This window comes from Schistocerca americana, chromosome 3, assembly GCF_021461395.2.
Source record: "Schistocerca americana isolate TAMUIC-IGC-003095 chromosome 3, iqSchAmer2.1, whole genome shotgun sequence".
NCBI classification, from domain to species: Eukaryota; Metazoa; Arthropoda; class Insecta; order Orthoptera; family Acrididae; genus Schistocerca; species Schistocerca americana.
This window is the reverse complement of record NC_060121.1, coordinates 522,320,307-522,343,386: the sequence shown is the minus strand read 5'-3', so window position 1 is coordinate 522,343,386 and position 23,080 is coordinate 522,320,307.

Below are 23,080 nucleotides of genomic sequence, written 5' to 3'. Positions count from 1 at the left end.
TCGCTTCGTTTGTAAATCTGCCTCCAGTGGCATTAAAGCAATATTACAAATTAATCAAACTCTTGAAACAGACTGAAATACTTCTCAATTGAATACAAAGTGAAACAATTCCCTGACAATTACAAAAGAAATCAATACTTAATCTAACAATGGTTTTCCCTAAGAATTCAACTCCTATCATTATCCAAATTACCGTCTGCTGCTACGCACATACACAAACCCTTTTCTTTAAATTAATAAGCGCGCTGCAAATTATAAAAAAAATCAACTAAATACCAAATCCTGTGCTGCTGGCGGACACGGCAGTACGGCAGCTCGGCGACGACCCCTCGCCCAACACACCTGCGCACCACAGCAGAAGGGCTCCTACACTGGCTTCAAAACTGCCACTAGTTAATCCGTGCGCTGCGAGGCGCGACAACATCTTAGATTCCAGAGCTTGTGTAAGCGCGCTGTAGCCAACCTTTACATCCTAAGAGAGTATTGCCAACTTTCATAACCCCCAACCTCATTTTTGAAAGTTTTGCAGAGTGATTCTTGCCTAACATATTGGCAAGGAACAAACAGTAAAATTTTTTTACAAAACGACGAAAAAATTAGGCAAAGAGAAAAATGTTAAAATTTTATACAAAATGGCGGAAATGTTGCTTGCCTAATTGATTGGAAAGGAGAAAGCATGGCTCCTTTTACAAAAATAATATGAAAATGTTGCTAGCCTAGTATGTATGTAATAAAAAAAACATCAAAGGAAATACAACAAGTTTTAACAGATGTGTAACAATAACTACTTAAGCATTGAACAGCCTTCAATAAGCTAACATAGCCTAATAACCAGTAAAAAATAATATTTTATTTTGTGCATTTGGGCACTTATGTTTCCATGACATTAGTAGTGGTCTGACTACATGACATTTTATGTTTTTATGCTCGCAGTTCCCTCTGGTCAAAAGAAACCAGGTCTACATGTTTTAAGTGCAGCAGACTCAGGGACTTCATATCCACTGACAACCACACCTGAAGTCAACTTTTCCTCTGGTGAGACAGTTTGGCAACGTAGGCAGACTCAGGGACCTTGTGTCCACTGACAACCATACGTAACGTCCATTCTCCCAGGATAACACAGTTTGACAGTGTTGGCAGACTCAGGGACCTCGTGTCCACTGACAACCACACGTCACTGTGTTATTGCATAAGTACCTCCTCAAGCTTATGTAGTACAAGTCTCCGTCGAGTATTTCTCTATACTGAAAACGTCATATTTTATAGAAAATAGATTCTCCCTTTAAAATACGATATCTCTAATTACAGAAATGAAGTAAGGAATAATATTATATCATATAAACAGGCATGTGAGCTCTGAGCTCATTTAAATGTTTTCTTTAACTCTATTTCAGCAGCAATTACAGATTTTTGGCACATATCTTAAGTCATGAATAGTGTGAGGCTCACCACACGGTGGCAAGTTAATTTTCTTACGATTAGTTTGGCCAGTAACAGTGGCAAAGTTTTGATTGTGACCACGAATCATTACAAATGTGGTACCACACAAAAAAAATATCATTTTAATTTCAAGGCATAAATCCTTTGCCATCGAACTCTAATTACCTACTATTTTTACATTACTAGTGATGTTGTAAAAGAATGTTATAATATTTGTTACAATAATTGTTACATACATTTTGGTTATAAAATATTTAAATAATCCTACAAATAGAAAAGTAATTCCATAGTGATGCTATTATATATAATAAGAGTTACAGAATCATTTAGAAAAAGTCTAGCCAACGGCTTGCCAATTCAATTCATGAATATGTACAAAATTTAGTGAATAATTACGTGACTTTGCGTCAGAATTTTTACACTCTAATTACTAAGTTATACCAAATTTATAATTATTAGTCTTTAATGACTCAATATTTCTGATGTCAAACGTCAATGTCTGTGGTATAGCGTCTCAATCATTTTTATATGGAGTCCTCATTGTCTCTGTTTGGAGGCCTCCCTCGTCTTTGTACGAATCTGTGTGGCCATACCTTGGACGGTCACAAAGAACAAGAATCAGAAACAACCTACAAAGTACATAATAAAAATATTATTACAAGAATACAACACACAAAACCCCTCCATCTGTCCAGTAGAAACTGAAACAAATGGTTTATTCATCACGGTGACAAGAAATAAATTTATGACATGACAAAAGAAAAATCATCACCTTCCAATTAACTTCGTGCTGGAATCGGCACTGCATCACTAAATTACAATCATGAAAAAGAAAAACACAAGATAAATATTAAATTGACTTATGTTACACTACTATTTACACATTCATAAAATATGGCAGACACTCTCGCCTCTTGGCGTAAGAGTCATTTCGATCTGGAAAGAGAAAAGAAATCGTTTAATGCACGACATAATTATCTAAGTCATAGCTCGGTGTTTTTGTCACGGCCGACTGTTTCTGGAACGTCTTTCTTCTCGCAACCCATAACGGTAAAATATCGTCTACTACACAAAATTACGTCACGTTAAGTGCTTTCGTTTCTGCAATGGAGAAAACTTCCATTGCGATCATGTTTCCTGTAAGAAATGCAATAAAGTCAACCTTAACAACAATAAGAAGAGAAACAACACTATCATTCTTACCATTCCACAATTTCAGAGAGCAAAAAAAAAAAAAAAAAAATATAATATTCTTGGCACTCATTCATCACATAATTCAACACTTTGCTGTGTATTTGTATCGGAACCCCTTTTGTGACTCATAGCCATGTCTTAACTTTACTGTGACTTAGATTTTAAGTAAGTGTGTACTCTACCTTTACATTACGGTGACTTAAATTTTACGCAAAAGTGTATAAGCTATATTTTCCTTCATAGAATACCGTTGTGGGTTTCTTCGTTTAGAAGTGTATCTTTCTTACCTTCTCTTGTTCTATAAATGTCTGAAAAGTGCTCCCTGAACGTGTCACACTAATCATGAGTGGTCCATAAATCCTAATACGCCTTACCTGGCAAACTAATAAACACGAAAAATCCACGTAAATCATCACTCTTCAAACTACCTCATTAATCAGAACAAGTGTCAGTTCGAAGGTTTCCTAATTATACTATTACCCATCAAATATACCTTTTCGCTTCAGAGCCACTTATACACTATATTTTACCTGAAGATAATGTCAACAGTTTCTGTTATTTCATGTTATTTCTCCCTAAAAACGTACATAGTTATTTCTTGCATTTTCCTTCAAATAAGTCACGAAAATTTCATTCTTTCAGTGAACAATCGCAAGATGTCAACATCTGGTATAATCGTCTCGTCAGAAATATCTTTTGCAAAGTTCTCATTCTCTCAAACAATACAAATCATTCATAATCATTCATTCTTGGTCTTTCACAAGGGATAGATTGATAGTAAAAGATTAATAGATAAACAGGTTAGTCAAAGATTATGAAACAGTACTGAAAACTAAAATCGGAAGAATATACTGTAACGGCTGGGGCACCTATGCTCGCCAAACATATATTTACTAAAGATCAGTAAAACCCCTAGGGCCTTATTCCTTGAAAATTTTAATGTGTGATAAGTGATGAAGACCTCGCGATTTATGTGTTCGTATTGTCTCAAGTTCCACAGCGTTTGTGTGTTCAATGCGTCGTATACGGAAGGGTCCTTCATACACCAAGAAAAGCTTCCTACTCAAATATTTTCCCTTATGAAATAGTCGATGTGATCCAAGCAATACTTTTTGACCTACCTGTAAATTCTTGACGTTGACTCGTGGATTATGCAGCTTCTTTCTTCTGTCTGCAGCTTTCTTGAAGTTCTGTAATGCTATACTTACCACTTCATGGTGTTTTTGCAATAGTTCATCTAGAGTCTGTGGTCTATCGTTTTCAGGTTGGATTACTGTGTTAATTTGTCCGGAATCAAGAACCAGTCTAATGGAATTATCCTTTTCTTAACCACGTGTAATGGGCCCGTTATATGAACTCACAGCAGGTTCGATGATTCCCTGCTCTAACATGGATTGTATTTCCTGTTTGACTTTGTCTCCGTATGTCAATGGGATAACGTATGGTGGTACAAAAAATTTATTACGTTCCTTGACCTTGAATTCATAAAGAAAGTTACGTATTGTTCCTGTCTTTTGAGAAAAAAATTCACAATTTGTTTGTAATATTTCAAATAACTCATCAGTGCCTGCATTAGGATCTACTTCGTCCCGGTAAACTTTCCTTTTAATTAATTGTTCTGTACTAATGGGTTGTTCTGTTTCACAGTAAAACGTAGTGATGTTAACCGTGCAACTATTAGACAAATTCATTGATTGTTGTGCCTCAAGCGGAAAGAGAAAACACAGATAATTACCTTCCTCATCCTCCTTTGTTAACCATCCTTGAAATTTAAGCCTAACTAGCATCTGATTTACTCGTAACATGACTTCAGCATTACAAAAGTTTAACATTGCTTTATATTCACGTAGGAATTCCACACCCAATCTCATTTCTGTTGATAAAAGAGGGACTACTAAGAAATTTACAGAAAACTCGTGTCCCTGACACCTGAAAACTAAAGAAGTCTGATTGCGTACGTCTACACTCTTTCCTTGAATGACTCCTTTTAATTTGGTCTTTAATAATGGCAAGGTTGGACAAACAGATGCCTGTTCACACTTCTTAAACATTGTCTCGCTAATTACATTTACAGGGCTGCCAGAATCAAATACAGCTGAAAGTAGAATATTTCCTACAGAGATTTTTATAATTGGATGAGGATACATAATTTCGCTGTTATCATTTTCTTGTAATAACGTCTCTCTAATGTCCTCCAGTCCAACAAAGTTAACATAATTTGTGTGTCGGCTTTCCGCCGCTACAAAAGGTTCGTTTGTAGTCCTTGTTGCTAGTCATTGTTGTGCCGGCTCGTATTGCCACGAATTATTGTTTGGGTTGGTTTGTCTGATTTCTACATTGTACCCACGCTCTAAATTGGAATTTCTGCGATCCTGCCAATTTTGATTTGTCCCCTCATCATAACTGTTTTGGTTCTCATAATTGTTATGACCATAATTATCACGTGGGCTCGATGCTCTGTATTCTGCATGAGCACCGCGTTCCGAATTGTAACTTGCGTGTCCGCGCCAATTTCGGTTGTCTCTACCGCGACCATTCCTTCTAAAATAATTTTCATTTCCATAACGCCTCTGCTCTCGCAGTCCGCGATCTCTGTTACTGTACTGAGAGCTCCTATGATCATAAAAATCATTTCTCTGGCGTCTATGATATGTGTTACGCGGTTGATGCCGCATATCGCGCCTATCTTCTTCCGCCCTGTACGCGTGAGGTTCGTCCGAGTTCCATACGCGTTTACGGTCACGCCGCGGATTATTATTTTCCCAATACTGATTACTATTATCTCTTTGTGTGTTTTCATAATTGTCAAATTCTAATTCTTGCAAAAGAGCTTGGAATGCCTCCAAGTCATCTTTGCACCTACCTGCCAAAACTATGTGGCGTAATCTGATCGGCAGCTTTGTCAAACATATACAAATTAATTCCGATTGACTGTACGGATTCGTTAAATATCTGTCCATGCGCATCATGTTTTCAAAATATTGCACTGGAGTTGAAAATTTCGACTGCTCATAACTTTGCATCATAATGATGCAATGTTTTACACGATCTTGTGTAGTCTCTGACCAGTAAGCAGATAAGAATGCGTGATAAAAATCACCATATGTATAACATTCACGTACTATTGAGCGCATTCTTGTTGCAGGCTCTCCTTCAAGATAACTGCAAATGAATTCCAGTTTGTGGCCAATTGGCCATGTTGATGGTAAAGAATAGTCAAATTGTTGTAACCACTCTCGAGCGTGGATTTCGTGACTAGCATTCGGAAAAATTTTAAATTTCCTATGAGAAAATGCTTATAGTCAAACTCGTCATTTTTCTTAGCGAATGAGTTTTCTTTTACAGCATGACTCACGTTTCCTTCATTACGTCCCGCAAACGAGTCATATCCACGAAAAAAGTGGTCGGCATTTCCATAATTAACGCGCTCATTGTTGTTACCAATTTGGTAATTATCGGATCTACCCGTGTCATTGCTGCGATCGATCTTTTCTTCGATGCTGGCAAGCTGTTCCAGTATATTTTTTACGTCACGTTTGTTTTGCTGATTAATTGTCATCTGCCCTTGTTTAAAACGTTGCAGAGACTGAAATTCTTCGATATCCGCGATCGGTACCGGCTGAGTGTCATCTGACCTCGTATCTAACCCGTTACTCAGTTCCGCCACTTTCATGGATAATTCATCTAGCTGTTTAGCTACTGTCGTTAATTGAGTTTCTATCTTTGAAACTTCATTGGTGGTCTGTAATTGCAATGACTCAACATTTTTCGCTAATTCCTCTACTTGCAGTTCTTGTTGTGACGTCTGTCGTTTCAAGTCGGGATACAAGATTATTAATGTCTGATTTGAATTCTTCACGTAGCTGACTTTTCAACTGACTGGTCAGTTCTTCAAAGTTACTATTTAAATTATCATTCGCCTCACCCTGAAACAATGTGAGATTCTCGTTAATTTCGTTCTGAAGCGATTTGAAATTCTTTGCATTATTGTCATTAAATTCAGTGAGTTTACTCAGTAATAATTGTAAAACACCATTACTGGGGGCAGGGATTACTACGTTACTCTTCTCTGTTAAAGCAGAAGCAGTACCTGCATTTCCACTAACAGAAGGAAAGGCAAAATTACTCCGCTCTATCGGAGTGGCAACCGGACCTGAATTTCCACCGAAAGTGGGGAAAACAAAATTACTCTGCACTTTTGAGGCGGAAGCAACGCTGGAATTTCTCATAATGCGTTCTGTTTGCGTCACTGTATTGTCATGTCCTAAGTTGCGTGTAGCACACAGTTGTTCACCACGCAAATGATCGCCTACATTCCGATTCTCCGCAGTATTGTTCGAAAATTCCCGGATCTCAATATTCTCAAAAGAATTTTCTACTCTCTGTTCCGAATTTTCGGAAAACGCTCCTACATTCATGTTTGCAACCGTATCTACGTTCGCGTTTGCAGTAGCATCTGCATTATTTTCCATTTTCTTTTGTGCTCGCGTCTTCACTGTCGCAATACGAACGAAAACATGTCACTAAAATACACCGCTATCCTAAAAATTCCACTGTTCAATTAACTATTACACGATGCACCAACAAATTAAAAGACAAAACTGCTGAAATATAATTTTTGTTAATGCAAAGGTGCGCAAGCGATCAAAATGCTGTGCCTCCACTAATGATTACTGTTGGGTAAGCTTGCAGTTGGCAGTAGAAAGACGTAGCATATCTAACTACGACTCATCCAAAAAAACGTATCCTGGCAGGCATGTCGACAGGTGAAAGTCGCGAGCTCTTTCTTCTTATTTCGTGTTTTCTACTGAAAATCTTGTGCTTGTACTCTTGTTAACTTTACTATTACAGAGATCGCCAGAACTTTTTTTTATTGGTCCTGTGCGTAACAAATAACTTACTTGGTCTTTCTGCTGCCACTGCTTGATCTACTGCATTCCATTATTTAACAAAAACATAAAAAAACCTATTATTCATGCTGAGTGCAATGCATGTTCTGTATGGCGGCTCCTGCTGTTGCTGCGGCTGCTGCTGCTTGCTACAACTACATATAATTCAAGAGAAAGGGTTTGGTCAAATCTAAACTCGATAAATGATAACCCAAACAAAAAAACTATATTCTGAAAGCGATTCTTTCTCATTCAATTAACAAAACGCTAGAAGCTCTTTGAACAATCGCTTCGTTTGTAAATCTGTCTCCAGTGGCATTAAAGCAATATTACAAATTAATCAAACTCTTGAAACAGACTGAAATACTTCTCAATTGAATACAAAGTGAAACAATTCCCTGACAATTACAAAAGAAATCAATACTTAATCTAACAATGGTTTCCCCTTAAGAATTCAACTCCTATCATTATCCAAATTACCGTCTGCTGCTACGCACATACACAAGCCCTTTTCTTTAAATTAATACGCACACTGCAAATTATAAAAAATATCAACTCACTACCAAATCCTGTGTCGCTGCTGGTGGACACAGCAGTACGGCAGCTCGGCGACGACCCCTCGCCCAACGCACCTGCGCACCACAGCAGGCGGGCTCCTACACTGGCTTCAAAAAACTGCCACTATAATTGAATTCTGTTATCTTGGCGGCTTGCGCATTCCCGCCCAGACGCGGGAGATTGCTGCGTTGCCAGTTGCAAACGACGCACGCGCCAAGAGAAGCAGCGCCATAGTATAGTATATTTCGCAAACTTACGTTTAGGGGGCAGCGCGCAGTTCATGAAGTAAAGCCACCACGGCCGCATTAACCCTTTCACTGCTACATAGACGCACTCCCCGCATTCCGCGCTGTGCGCGATTTTGTCACTGCACTGCTCGCCTGTGCTGACACATGGTGTTCCAACTGCTTTGACACTCTTATCGTTCGATTCCACAAAAACTATTTAGCCCAAAAACTAGATTTTTACGCATCTTCTTGACTGATACCTTCTCCCCATAAATGACTTAATTTTGTTTCGATGTTCAACGCAGTTATTATGCAGCATTAAATATAGCAAACCATTGCACGAAATTTTGAAGAGTTTGCAGAGGTAAAAGTCCATAGAGTATACTTTCCGTATGGTCTATTTTAGTTGCCACAATGTTGAGAATGAAATGTGGACAAGATACTGAAATTTCATATAAAATTTACTGTTTAACAATATCTCATTTAATTTAAGTACCACATAGGTGTCGTATGTAATATTGAGAAATATTCCGTCTTTCGCGACTGTAACAAAAGTTTTATTTACACCGGGCACGTTTGGCTTTATTTTAAAGCACTTCAATTAATCAAAAAGAAGTAGACAAAATACATTAAACAAAACTGCGGACTTACAAAAACATTAGGACTTGAATATACCGTCTATCAGTGAAGTACTCTGAGCTATGTCAAATATAATTTTTGTGTGTGGCACACACAAACAGCATTTATTAGCTAAAACACTGATCAGCCGACACAAACGTTGAATATTGTGTTACCGCAGCACAAAACTACGAAGGGTGACTTGGCAATGGAGGAGACAAAAAACTGTCCACAGAAGATGCTTCAAAAGAGAGAAACGCGTCTAGTCTAAATAAGTCGCTTATTACAGTTGTAGAAGAGAAATATATTTCAATACCATTGGTAAAACTGCGACTGTGGAGCAAAAACAAGAAAGAGAACATGAGTACCACCATACCTTTCATTGATTGAAGTGCTTTAAAATAAAGCCAAACGCGACCGTAAATAAAATTTTTATTACAGTCGCGAAATAAGGAATATTTCTCAATATTACATACGACACCTATGTGGTACTTCAATTAAATGAGATATTGGTATACAGTAAATTTTATATGAAATTTAGGTATCTTGTCCACATTTCATTCTCAACAATGTGGCAACTAAAATCGACCATACGGAAAGTATACGCTATGGACTTTTACCTCTGCGAACTCTTCAAAATTTCGTGCAATGGTTTACTACATTTAATGCTGCACAATAACTGGGTTGAACATCGAAACAAAATTAAGTCATTTATGGGGGGAAGGTATCAGTCAAGAAGATGTGTAAAAATATAATTTTTGGGCCAAGAAGTTTTTGTGAAATCGAATGATAAGTGTGTCAAAGCAGTGGGAACACCATGTGTCTGCACAGGCGAGCAGTGCAGTGATGACAAAATCGCGCACAGCACAGAATGCGGGGAGCACGTCTCTGTAGCAGCGAAAGGGTTAATGAAGAGACAAAGCACTAGAAATTTCCAAAAACTGCATTCAAACGAATAAAATTCGTGAAGTAAGACACTTCGATATTGTTTTTAAATAAAGAAAATACAAAGCACCACACAAGAATCGAACTCTTCACCTTTCGGTTATTAATCCAATGCCTTAACCGTTACACTAACGCAGCTTGTTGAACTGTGCAGCTCCATGAAGACTTCAACAGGTTACGCAGAGTACTGACAAACACTGTTGGTATGATTATGAATTACTCACACGTCGTCGAAGTACAATAGGAAATAAACAATTACCGCTGTTCTTTATTGCGAAAAAGCAGTTTGTGAGATTGATACAAACACCTTTCTTCCTATCGCCTGAATTAGGAGTCTTATTGCTTGTTTGGTTTAATTAATTAACAGAATATGAAGCAATTGGTATAAAGAATGCTTTTTCCAAACTTTCTATAAAAGAAAGGCTGCTATCAAGACATTGCTTTTGTTCTATTACTTTATTTCTGACTGAAAGTTTCTAAAACTGAAGACACTCGTCCGTGCTCTGCTCTGCAGTCGAGATCTGGCAACGTCGTTCTCTGTTCATTGGCTGACTGTGTTTTGTGACGTCAGATGCGCAGAGCGAACCTAAACTCGGCCGCTAACATAAATGGCGCGCACTTTAGTTAATCCGTGCGCTGCGAGGTGCGACAACAATACCTTAGATTCCAGAGCTTGTATATGCGCACTGTAGTCAACCGTTACATCCTAAGACAGTATTGCCAACTTTCAATGTTATACTAAAACTAACATATGATTACTTTTTCACGCAATTTGGGTTCATAGATCCTGAGAAATCAGTACCCAGAACAACCACCTCTGCCCGTAATAACGGCCTTGATACGCCTGCACATTGAGTCAGAGCTTGGATGGCGTGTACAGGTACACCTGCCCATGCAGTTTCATCACGATACCACAGTTCATCGAGAGTAGTGACTGGCGTATTGTGACGAGCCAGTTGCTCGGCCACCATTCACCAGACGTTTTCAGTTGGAGAGAGATCTGGAGAATGTGCTGGCCAGGGCAGCAGTCGAACATTTTTTGTATCTAGAAAGGCCCGTACAGGATCTGCAACATGAGGTCGTGCATTATCCTGCTGAAATGTAGGGTTTCGTAGGGATCGAATGAAGGGTAGAGCCACGGGTCGTAACACATCTGAAATGTAACGTCCACTGTTCAAAGTGCCGTCTATGCAAACAAGAGGTGACCGAGACACGTAACCAATGGTACCCCATACCATCACGCCGTGTGATACCCCGGTATGGCGATGACGAATACACGCTTCCAATGTGTATTCACCGCGATGTCGCTAAATACAGATGCGATCATCATGATGCTGTAAACAGAACCTAGATTAATCCGAAAAAACGGCGTTTTGCCATTCGTGCACCCAGATTCGTTACTGAGTACACCATCGCAGGCACTCCTCTCTGTGATACAGCGTCAATGGTAGCCGCAGCCATGGTCTTAGAGCTGATAGTCCATGCTGCTGTAAACGTCGTCGAACTGTTCGTGCAGATGATTGTTGTCTTGCAAACGTCCCCATCTGTTGACTCAGGGATCGAGATGTGGCTGCACGATTCGTTACAGCCATGCGGATAAGATGCCTGTCATCTCGACTGCTAGTGATACGGGGCCGTTGGGATCCAGCACGGCGTTCAGTATTACCCTCCTGAACCCACCGATTCCATATTGCCGGCCGAAGTGGCCGTGCGGTTAAAGGCGCTGCAGTCTGGAACCGTAAGACCGCTACGGTCGCAGGTTCGAATCCTGCCTCGGGCATGGATGTTTGTGATGTCCTTAGGTTAGTTAGGTTTAACTAGTTCTAAGTTCTAGGGGACTAATGACCTCAGCAGTTGAGTCCCATAGTGCTCAGAGCCATTTGAACCATTTTTTTTGATTCCATATTCTGCTAACAGTCAATGGATCTCGACCAACGCAAGCAGCTATGTCGCGGTACGATAAACCGCAATCGCGATAGGCTACAATCCGACCTTTATCAAAGTAGGAAACGTGATGGTATGCATTTCTCCTCCTTCCACGAGGCATCACAACAACGTTTCACCAGGCAACGCCGGTCTACTGTTGTTTGTGTATGAGAAATCGGTTGGAAACTTTCCTCATGTCAGCACGTTGTAGGTGTCGCCACCGGCGCCAACTTTGTGTGAATGCTCTGAAAAGCTAATCATTTGCATATCACAGCATCTTCTTCCAGTCGGTTAAATATCGAGTCTTCAGCACGTCATCTTCGTGGTGTAGAAATTTTAATGGCCAGTAGTATATATTACAAAGCTACGGCTAATAACAGATTTTGCTTGAAGCTTAGCAACTTCGCTAATGTGAAGCCATCGCAAAACTGTTCGAGTTTAAAGTAAAGAACAATTTCCATTTCTTTTGTTGTTATTGATATGGTGAATCTAATAAAACGTGTCCCAGGCGTGTACCTGCGGTAGTTTTCTAGAACAACCGGAGAAGTAAAGATGTAATTTCGTAAAATTTTTAATTTATTAACTACTTGACCCAATTTTTTAAATTTCAGACATTTGCACAAAGTTTTCAACAGGAGTAGTAGAGGATTCAATTTTGGAAAAACGATGGTAATGACATTAATTGAAACTGTATGAATGTGTCAGATAATCTGCTTTTATTAATGCCACAGCACACGTGAATTCATGTTAAACTGAAAAAAAAAACAAAGCTCAGTGTTAAGGAAGTTGTACAGTGTACATAAAATTTCACAATACATTCGCAATAAATGTTCAAAAATGTCTCGATCGAGTTCAGTGCATTTAGCTGTAAGTGTATGAACAGATTTTGTTGCTCCTTTCAGTTTCCAAGGGTTGTTCTTAATTTCGTCTATTGCATCCATAATACACTGCTGTTATTATGTTCTTTCACTGAACAATACAGAAAACTAACTCGTTTCTAGGTTAGGAAACGACTGAAACAAATCACTAACTTTTGACAACAATGAAATAAACGTTTCTACATTCCAAATGAAAGTAAACCAATTTAGTTGTATAATAATCTTTGCTTCTCTGGATGTTCTGGAAAAATACTGCAGATACACGTCTGTGACATATTTTATTAGATTCACCAGACCAATAACAACTAAATAATGGAAATAGTGCTTTACTTTAACCTGATATAGTTTTGCGATGGCTTCATATTAGCGAAGTTGCTAAATTTCAGGCAAAATCTTTTATTAGCCGTAATTCCGTAACTAAACATTTGTGACTCTGCATTAATATGAATTTTTATTTAGTTTTACTTGTAGAATAACATTAAAATATTTGCATATCTTCATGAATCACTCTATACAGGGTGTACATATAGTCTGGGAACACTTTCAAGTATTTATTGCACAAGAACTAAACATTGTACAGATGTCATACATATTGCATTTTGAAGAAAACTCTGAAAGTCTTTTTGCAGACATTCGATATGCAAACCATGAGTCACCCGGTGGACGTCAATACGGTAATCTAATTCTTGCCATACTGGTTCACTCACACTGGGACGTCCGCTTCTCTTCGCCAGGCACAAGCAACCTGTCGTAACGAATTTGTTGTGCCAGTGGTAAATGGCCTTTCTTGGTGGTGGCTTCTTACCGTACTTGGTTCTAAACATCCGTTGAACGGCTGTAGCGCAGTTGTTTTTGTCAAACTTCAATACACACAATGCTCGCTCTCTACCTGAAATCGCCATGTTCGCGACTAGCGTTGCCCATCGGCAAATTACCAAACTACGCTGTGGCGGTATACATGAAAAAAAGAAGCTTTCAGGGTTTCTCTTCAAAATGACACATGTATGACATCTGTGCAATGTTTGGTTCTTGTGCAATAAATAAGTGAAAGTGTTCCCGGACTTTTTAATACATCCCATATATGCAGGGAGTTACAAAAAGGTAGGCCAAACTTTCAGGAAACATTCCTCACACACAAAGAAAGAAAATATACTATGAGGACACGTGTCCGGAAACGCTTACTTTCCCTGTTAGAGCTCATTTTATTACTTCTCTTCAAATCACATTAATCATGGAATGGAAACACACAGCAACAGAACGTACCAGCGGGACTTCAAACACTTTGTTACAGGAAATGTTCAAAATGTCCTCTGTTAGCGAGGATACATGCATCCACCCTCCGTCGCATGGAATCCCTGATGCGCTGATGCAGCCCTGGAGAATGGGGTATTGTATCACAGCCGCCCACAATACGAGCACGAAGAGTCTCTACATTTGGTACCGGGGTTGCGTAGACTAGAACTTTCAAATGCCCCCATAAATGAAAGTCAAGAGGGTTGGGTCAGGAGAGCGTGGAGGCCATGGAATTGGTCCGCCTCTACCTATCCATCTGTCACCGAATCTGTTGTTCAGAAGCGTACGAACACTTCGACTGAAATGTGCAGGAGCTCCGTCGTGCATGAACCGCATGTTGTGTCGTACTTGTAAAGGCACATGTTCTAGCAGCACAGGTAGAGTATCCCATATGAAATCATGATAACGTGCTCCATTGAGCGTAGGTGGAAGAACATGGGGCCCAATCAAGACATCACCAACAATGCCTGCCCAAACGTTCACAGAAAATCTGTGTTGATGACGTGATTGCACAATTGCGTGCGGATTCTCGTCAGCCCACACATGTTGATTGTGAAAATTTACAATTCGATCATGTTGGAATGAAGCCTCATCCGTAAAGAGAACATTTGCACTGAAATGAGGATTGACACATTGTTGGATGAACCATTCGCACAAGTGTACCCGTGGAGGCCAATCAGCTACTGATAGTGCCTGCACACGCTGTACATGGTTCTCCCGTAGCACTCTCCACACAGTGACGTGGTCAACGTTACCTTGTACAGCAGCAACTTCTCTGACGCTGCATTAGGGTTATCGTCAACTGCACGAAGAATTGCCTCGTCCACTGCAGGTGTCCTCGTCGTTCTAGGTCTTCCCCAGTCGCGAGCCATAGGCTGGAATGTTTCGTGCTCCCTAAGACGCCGATCAATTGCTTCGAACGTCTTCCTGTCGGGACACCTTCGTTCTGGAAATCTGTCTCGATACAAACGTACCGCGGCACGGCTATTGCCCCGTGCTAATCCATACATCAAATGGGCATCTGCCAACTCCGCATTTGTAAACATTGCACTGACTGCCAAACCACGTTCGTGATGAACACTAACCTGATGTGCTTGATGCTAGTACTGTAGAGCAATGAGTCGCATGTCAACACAAGCACCGAAGTCAACATTACCTTCCTTCAATTGGGCCAACTGGCGGTGAATCGAGGAAGTACAGTACATACTGACGAAACTAAAATGAGCTCTAACATGGAAATTAAGCGTTTCCCGGCACATGTCCACATAACATCTTTTCTTTATTTGTGTGTGAGGAATGTTTCCTGAAAGTTTGGCCGTACCTTTTTGTAACACCCTGTATAAATGTAACAATTTCATAGAACCTGCACGAGGCTTTTGTGGTGATGCTAAACAAACTTCAGTGACAGTCACTACAAGAGAGGCATTGTGTGTCACGGCTGTGGTCATTGTTGAAATTTCGAGATCGTACATTCGAAGAAGAATCGGGTAACGTATTACTTCTTCCGATATATGTCTCTCAAAGTGATCACAAACAAAAAACCAGAGAATTTAGAGCTCATACAGAACATTACGGACAGTCGTTCTTCCCACGTTCCATTTGCAAATGGAAAAGATAGAGATACCACAAGTATCCTCTGTCTCGCTCTTATGGTGGCTTGTGGAGTATAGATATAGGCGTAAAAAAGATATTTAAACGGCAATGGTGCTAGTTGAAGGTAGCATCCTGTCCACAGACTGAAATGATGCGTGGAAATTGGTGAATACATACAAATGTGATTCATAATGAAAGATAAACAGTACCTCACAGCAACTATCGTCATTCCAAAGGCAACTACCGCCACAATAAGGCCTTCATTTACATGATTTCCCGCAGCCACCGTTCTGAAACAAAAACAGGTAGATGAACAGAAATCGAAAGTCAAGTAGTATAAGTTTTGAGTGGTCAGGTGGGGGTGGGGGGGGAGGAGAGGGGGGAAGGGAGAGAAACCCTTAAAGCTACGTTACCAACATGGCGGTCTTTAGGAAGCCGCCATCATGGTTGAAACTCGTTATTTCGAAATGTAAATCATGACGAAACAATATTGTCTTCCATTTGAGAAAAGCTTCGCATTGGTTGAAATTCTGTGCTCCCCTCTCTTGATATCAGGACATTGTCATTGTGTTCGACTTGTGGTAATACTGTCAGTTTTCATTCATCTATAAGGAGTAACTCGAGCTTAAGTGAAGCTATGTCCAAATGAAAGCCACCATTGTGTTTCTCATGTAATTCACTATCTGTATATGTGTCACATAGCCCATGTCCATCTGAAAGTTACTAGTTGCATCCAAGATGGCGGATTCCAAACTGGCCGCTATGTTGCTAACATAGACACACAGATTTTCCTCTTCCCTGTATCATATTACTTGACTTTAAATTTCTGTTTAATGACCTGATTTGTTTTAGAAGGGGTGGTTCCGCACGAATGGACAATCCCGCACATCAATAATCCACATACCATTCTGTATTTTAGAGCAAGTACACACTTTAAATTGTACATTATTGCTCCATTCATGGCACGTGGGGCACGTGACTGCTCACACCAGCGTCTATATAAATTTGTATTCAGCCACTGTATGGCAAAAGTATTTCATACCTTAACTTGACCTCCTTTTCCCATTTCTTTGGCATTTGAAATGTCGGAAAAGACTTTAGGCCTCTGTGTGAGTTGTAAACTTTATTTTTGTATTTATGATTTTTCCATAGAATTTACGATGCAATCAGTTGAATAGTTAGCTGTTAGAATATCTCCTATAGCGTTACGCAAAAACAATATGAAGTTTTGCATCTTTGTACTAGCATTTAAGTAGCTGAATAGTAATAACCTATACCTCTGTCTATTTTTCGTTTTAAAAGCTCTGCTGCTAGTCCGTGTCACTAATAATAAAAAGATTTCTGTTTTTTAGTATAATTGAAGTTGGAAAATCAGTTTGATGACGGTTTGGGCGCCAACCACGCGCGATCACCTGCAGATTTGCAGACTTCAGGAAAGTCGAACCTTCACAGTCTTAATTTACTTCATGAAATTCTATATCATTTGTTTTGTTAATAAAACATGGTCCACAGTCGCCAAACTTGCCAGCTTTCTACCACCGGTTCGGCACTTGATTACCAGCACGTCCGGTGAACACATCGACAAAATAGACCAATCGCAGTAGAAATTACAATATATCATCATTACTTGATTTAACTCTGATATATATCTCATTCCTGCGGTGGTCACGGAGACTCATCCCGATTTCGGAATAACCAAAGTGCGTCAGTAAAATTTTCTAGCATTTAGAACTCCTTTTTTTTTATTCGGAACTGTTACACCGTCTACACCAAGACAGTTTTCCCACTTTCCTAGTACAAAGTGTTGCAGTAGGACCGTCATAAGTTTTAAAAATTAATAGTGTACGTCCCATTGTTATAATAATGTTTTTGTCTCTTTCATGGAAACAATGCATGGAAGACGAAGAGTACATAAAATACAATAAGGAAAAATATAAAGATAATAATCGTGTAACAACAAACCTGGATATTGGGATGCTGAAACAAATATAAAATCAGAAAATTTTTAGACATCTACACGTCATCGGTGTAAATAAAAATGTGATGTTCCTTTGTTCAAAATCATGTATTTTCAGAAGTTCTCGGCCGATTGCTTTGAAAGTTTGACACAACGTTTAATTCTAATATGGGTGTGTCTTTAGGTATCCAGTTCTTTAATGCGTGACATATCATATACGTATATGTAATTTTTTGAAATTTATTATAACAACGTTTACCCATTATTAAATTTACATGCAATTATGTATTAAATACATTTAAGATAATACGTGCATAAAAAACCGTATGTATACCAGTGGAACGCTGTGTCTAAATTTCGAAGAAATCGGTCAAAAACTTTCGGAGGAAGGGAAAACATTGTAACGAAAGATTTCAAAATGTAGCTTCCCGATTACCTCAAGCTTTTACACGTTACTGAAGTGAAGTTTAGACACATACAGAGCATGTAATTTTTAATATACACAATAGGGAAATGTTGTTAGTTACCAGGAACGTGTATTTATGGCTTTTTGGTTTATTAGAGTACTACCACAGAAGCTGAATTTGTGATAAAATAAACAAGGCTCAAGGTCAGAGAAGAGGGGAAGAGGATTTGTACAGAGGGCTGGGAGAAAATAGACGTAGGAAACGGGAAGGAAGACATGGACAGAGAGAGGGGGAAGGAGAAGATGGTCAGAGAAAAAAGGGGGCTGAAGGATTGAGTGAAGATGGACAGAGAGAGGAGGAAGTGAACAAAGAAATAAGGAGTGGGAGACAGTCAGAGGCAGAGAAGAAAGGGATATTATTACGTATATCCAATTCCCATACATATTAGAAATGTGTGCTTTCTCTTTTCTCTCTTTTCATTTCAGCAGACTGAGCCACAGCAAAGCGTGGCCGGGTACTCCAAATATTATAGCAAATATCAGATCAACTATCCTGTAAAATAAAGACTAAATTTAATGATCTGTCAAATAAGTCGTCAGATCGATTTTCTGGTTTACGTAATGACATGTTAGCTTTCCCAACGAGGTGTGTACTAAAGATAAAATTACAGTCATACATAATGAAATATGTACTAAAAGTGATGTTCATCTTTCCAAGCTGAAATGCGAATAGCGCGTAATGAAATATTAAGTAGTTTTAATGAAACATTAATTCACAAGCCAACACAGCTCTTCGACCTATAATTCCGTAAGACACTGCATGAAAGGTCACCAAGGTCACCAGGTCCAAAGTGTGTATTTACCAACATTTTCTTGGAAACAGTACACAGTTTAATGATACGATACTGACCAATAATGTAGCGACGGAGCAGTCCAAAGCTAAACCAACAACAAGAGATGCATTGTCATCTACGGCTACTCCGCGTAGTGAACACACCGATACCACGCTACACGATCTGTGAATACTTGTCTGACTAGGAACAGTCACAGGTGATCACAGCTAACACAAGCAATAAAAACAACGATAATAATAACAACAACAATAACAACAACTGCTGCGAAGTGGATCACTCCTTACCACTGCGTTTAGAGTTTTGTAGCCACAGTATGTGAAAAGACGAAAACGTCAATCCAGTGACGCAAGAGGTGACGACGGCGCCGCTGTGTTACACGCGACACATCGAATTAGTGTTAAGGGCTAACCGGTTGATGACCTTCTTCAGTGCGGATGCACACGAATTGCCTGAACTCTTACGGGACTCGGTGGATTGTTTGCCGCGAGTAATGGGTATAATGGCAAGGGCACTTCGACTGTAGTGTGTGGACTATAATTTGAGAATGTGGGTCTCACGGCGAGCGTGCCGGCAGAAAGTCCCTCATTGTGTATTGCATGGCCGATGCTGTGATATCACGTTGTCAGAACGTGGATGTTGGCGAGGGACGAAGGGCCCCCATGTCCTTGCTTCCGCGCTGTTTCCTCGACCCCTTCCCTTCACCCCTCATCCATCACCAAGCTTAACGACTCCTAGAAATTTCGTCCTCTCGACGCTGCCGCTGGCGGATTAAATTTACAGTGTAGCTCAATAACTTATCTCTGCTTCGTGACCACGCCTCCCACTGCACGGTCTTGCGTGGGCTGGTGTGTGAATCGGGAATTGGCGTGTTTCTCACGATTTCACTGTCGTCACGGTTCCCAGATTTAGTCGCACAATATTCCGCTATTTTTCTGCATTCCTAAAATGCTGCGAAAGCAATCACACGACACCTCATTTTAACTGCTCTCTCTGCGCGCGACCTGGACTGCATCTTGATTGTGTTTTGTATCAGGATCTCCTGGTGTTCTTGATTTATAAGGAACGTCCTTACTGTCCAGAAAACATTTTTTAAGCAGGATGACTTCTTCCGCAGTTCTTTAGTTTCGCACGCATCCTTGTGCGAATTCTTGGCACTTGGTGTACGCTCCTTCTCAGTGCCTGTCGGGTGCTGGAACTGTCGCCTTGCTTTCTAAGGCAGGTAAACTGGCTGCTGCGAACCAGAAGTACACACGCGCCTGCCGGTGTGCATTGTTGACGTAACATCGCAGTAGCTGCAGTGCCCATTAGTTTTCGGCACGCTTCTCATTGTCCGCCAGGTTCTTCCTGAGGTGTTCATTCTCGAGCAAGGCGAGACCATTCGCCCAGCTACTCGCTACGTGTTTGCAGAATGGCTCCGATGTCTGCGACTCGGGCGCTCGCCACATGGGGTTCAGCTGTCTCCTTGTCCACAGCCGATGGTGTTGTCAGTTGGCCAAAGTGGCCCCTGGCACAGTAACTTGAACACCAATGGCCAGGAAACTGTAGCAATTTTTATAAAAACCAAGTTGAAACATGCCAGGCTTCGAGAGTAGAATTATTTAGGACAAAACACAATGCACCACAAACACACCTGCGCATTCTGGTCTAGTGGAAGATATTGAAGGTTTAGTGAAAACTAAGATTGCTGAATTCACCACTACTGATGCACTGAAAAGAGCAAAACTGAGATACAGTATTTGTTGTTAAGCTATGCTCATGTACTTGTATGTAAACTTGGTGCTATTGAAACGCACGGCCATAAAATGGAAGTCCGCCTCCACAGAACAGAAACTACAGTCCTTACACACATATCACCCCTTGGAACAATAAGAGTGCCGAGGTCGCGAATCACGTAAGGCAAATGAAACACGTTAAGTTGTGTGGCCACCATGATCTGAAGAAACACTTTCTCGAGTGAAAAACGAATTTATGCTCACTAACTAATGTTATTACTTTTACTTAGTGTAACTGTTGGTTACGAGCTGAATCAGAATTCCCAAGTGCTAATGAATCGTAAAAGAACTGATGGTATCTGAAGCAAGGCTCGTGCCGATTAGGGAGAAATTTGAAATTTTCATTTAGAAATTGTTAAATATATGAGAAGAAAGTTTAGAATAGTAATGGATAAAAGAGTACTGCTCCTACTCACGCATTATACGTGTTGGATGCATTATACGGACAGGCATTGCGCTGCCTAGAGTATTAAACTTATCAGAAGATGTATACAGAGTGATTTTTTCCATCATTTTATTCGGACAACTGCAAATTTTATAATGAGATAAAAATCCTAAAATGTAGAAAACAAAATTTCCATTCTAACACCCCTTAAGTGAAAGTGAATTCAATGTTTTGTGAAAGCATGTTGCCATATTCTATGTCACTTTGACTGTACGCAAGTCATATGAAATGTTAAACGCTTTGGTCTGGGAGGATAGAATTTAATCTGCCTAAAATTTGGTTAACAAAGAAGTGATAAATAAAAGTGAGTCAGTGATTGCCAAGACGTTGACGTGTAAAGATAAACATGAGAGACATGTTTGTCTTTTATTTAACAGAAAGGTTTGACAGTATTGCCAAAATAAGGCAGTTTACTTTGAGGAAATTCTCATACAGTGCAAACATGGAGAAGACAACTGCATTATGGAGATGGTGGAAGCAGTTTGGATGTATGGAGATGATCAGAATGCAGAAGTTGCCACAAAATTGCCATAGCAGCTCTGTTACAGTTAAGTACTATATTTCGAGAATAGAGATGATTCTGGGATTATCAACGGAAAGAGGAGATGCAAGAGGGAAAGATGGCAGGGAATAAGCAAGACATAAGACTGAAGACTGTCAAATTCAACAGAAGACTGATGCAGAGAGACAGAAGAATGAAGACATTGAAAGAACGCACTGCATAGTGCTAAACAAGACTGTGCACTAAACAAATAAAGGCATTAGCCTGAGAGATTTAGTAAGACTCAGAACTGTAGTGTAATACAGATTGTGTTGTAGAAAGTGAATGTCCTTTGATTTATATTTGAGGAGAGAACCGGAGCATTCAATGTCTGAACAGTGAAATACTAATAAAATAGATGCCAAGCTACTCAAATACATCATTACGTGAAGCATCCATTGCTCATTGCTGTGTGTAGAAAAAAAGTTGTTTTCATGTACTATCGCATCACATCCCAGTCCTATAACTTTCCAGAAAATAATCCTAAAAGCCTCACTAGTGAGAACTGTAGATTGCGACGACGCACTGGAGCGGTGGAGGGAATTCTGGAGTGGCAGCGGAACTTACTTACATTTTGTAAATTAATTCACTCAGTTCCCTTCCATCGTGTCACCATGCCGAACATCAGACGCTCTACAGCTCCTCTGATCGTCAGATATTATGCAGCAGCATCTCAGGTGGGACCTCTAGAGAGATCACAGCAATATATATTTGGGAGTGGACATTGTTTGTGATATATCAGTATATATTTACTCTAAATGTACTTTACATGCAGACATTAACTATTGGTAGTCAATGGTAAAAGATATTAAAGATAGTGAAAGTTACTCAGACTAATAACCCAAATACATTAAACTTTACATTTAGGGGCAGAAGTCTCTTATCGTCGAATGTGACAGCGATATCATACTTATTCGACTGCAAAGTGCTAAACAGAGTGTCATTCTTTTACTTTATCAGCAAATATAACGTTGCAGTTCAAAATAGTTTTGTAGAAGTTTGTATAAGGTACCAGTCCGTGTGTACATGTATTAAGAGAAACAGAGTTTGATTGAAACGATCTCCTATACAACAGCAAGTTGTACTTCACAGTACAACTTATCTAACAACGTAATTATACACACTGAAACGCTGAAGAAATTGGTATAGGCATGCGTATATAGGAATATGTAAACAGGCAGAACACGGCGCTGCGGTCGGCAAAGCCTAGATAAATAACAAGTGTCTGGTGCAGTTCTTAGAGCGGTTACTGCTTCTACAATGACAGGTTATCAAGATTTACGTGAGTTTGAACGTGATGTTATAGTCGGCACACGAGCGATGGAACATCAAGCGAGGTAGCGATAAAGTGGGGATTTTCCCGTACGACCGTTTCACAAGTGGACCTTGAATATCAGGAATCCAGTGAAACGTCAAATCTCCGGTACCGCTGTGGCCTGAAAAAGATTCTGAAAAAACGGGACCAACGACGACTGAAGAGAATCGTTCAATGTGACAGAAGTGCAACCCTTCCGAAAAATATTTCAGATTACGATGCTAGGCCA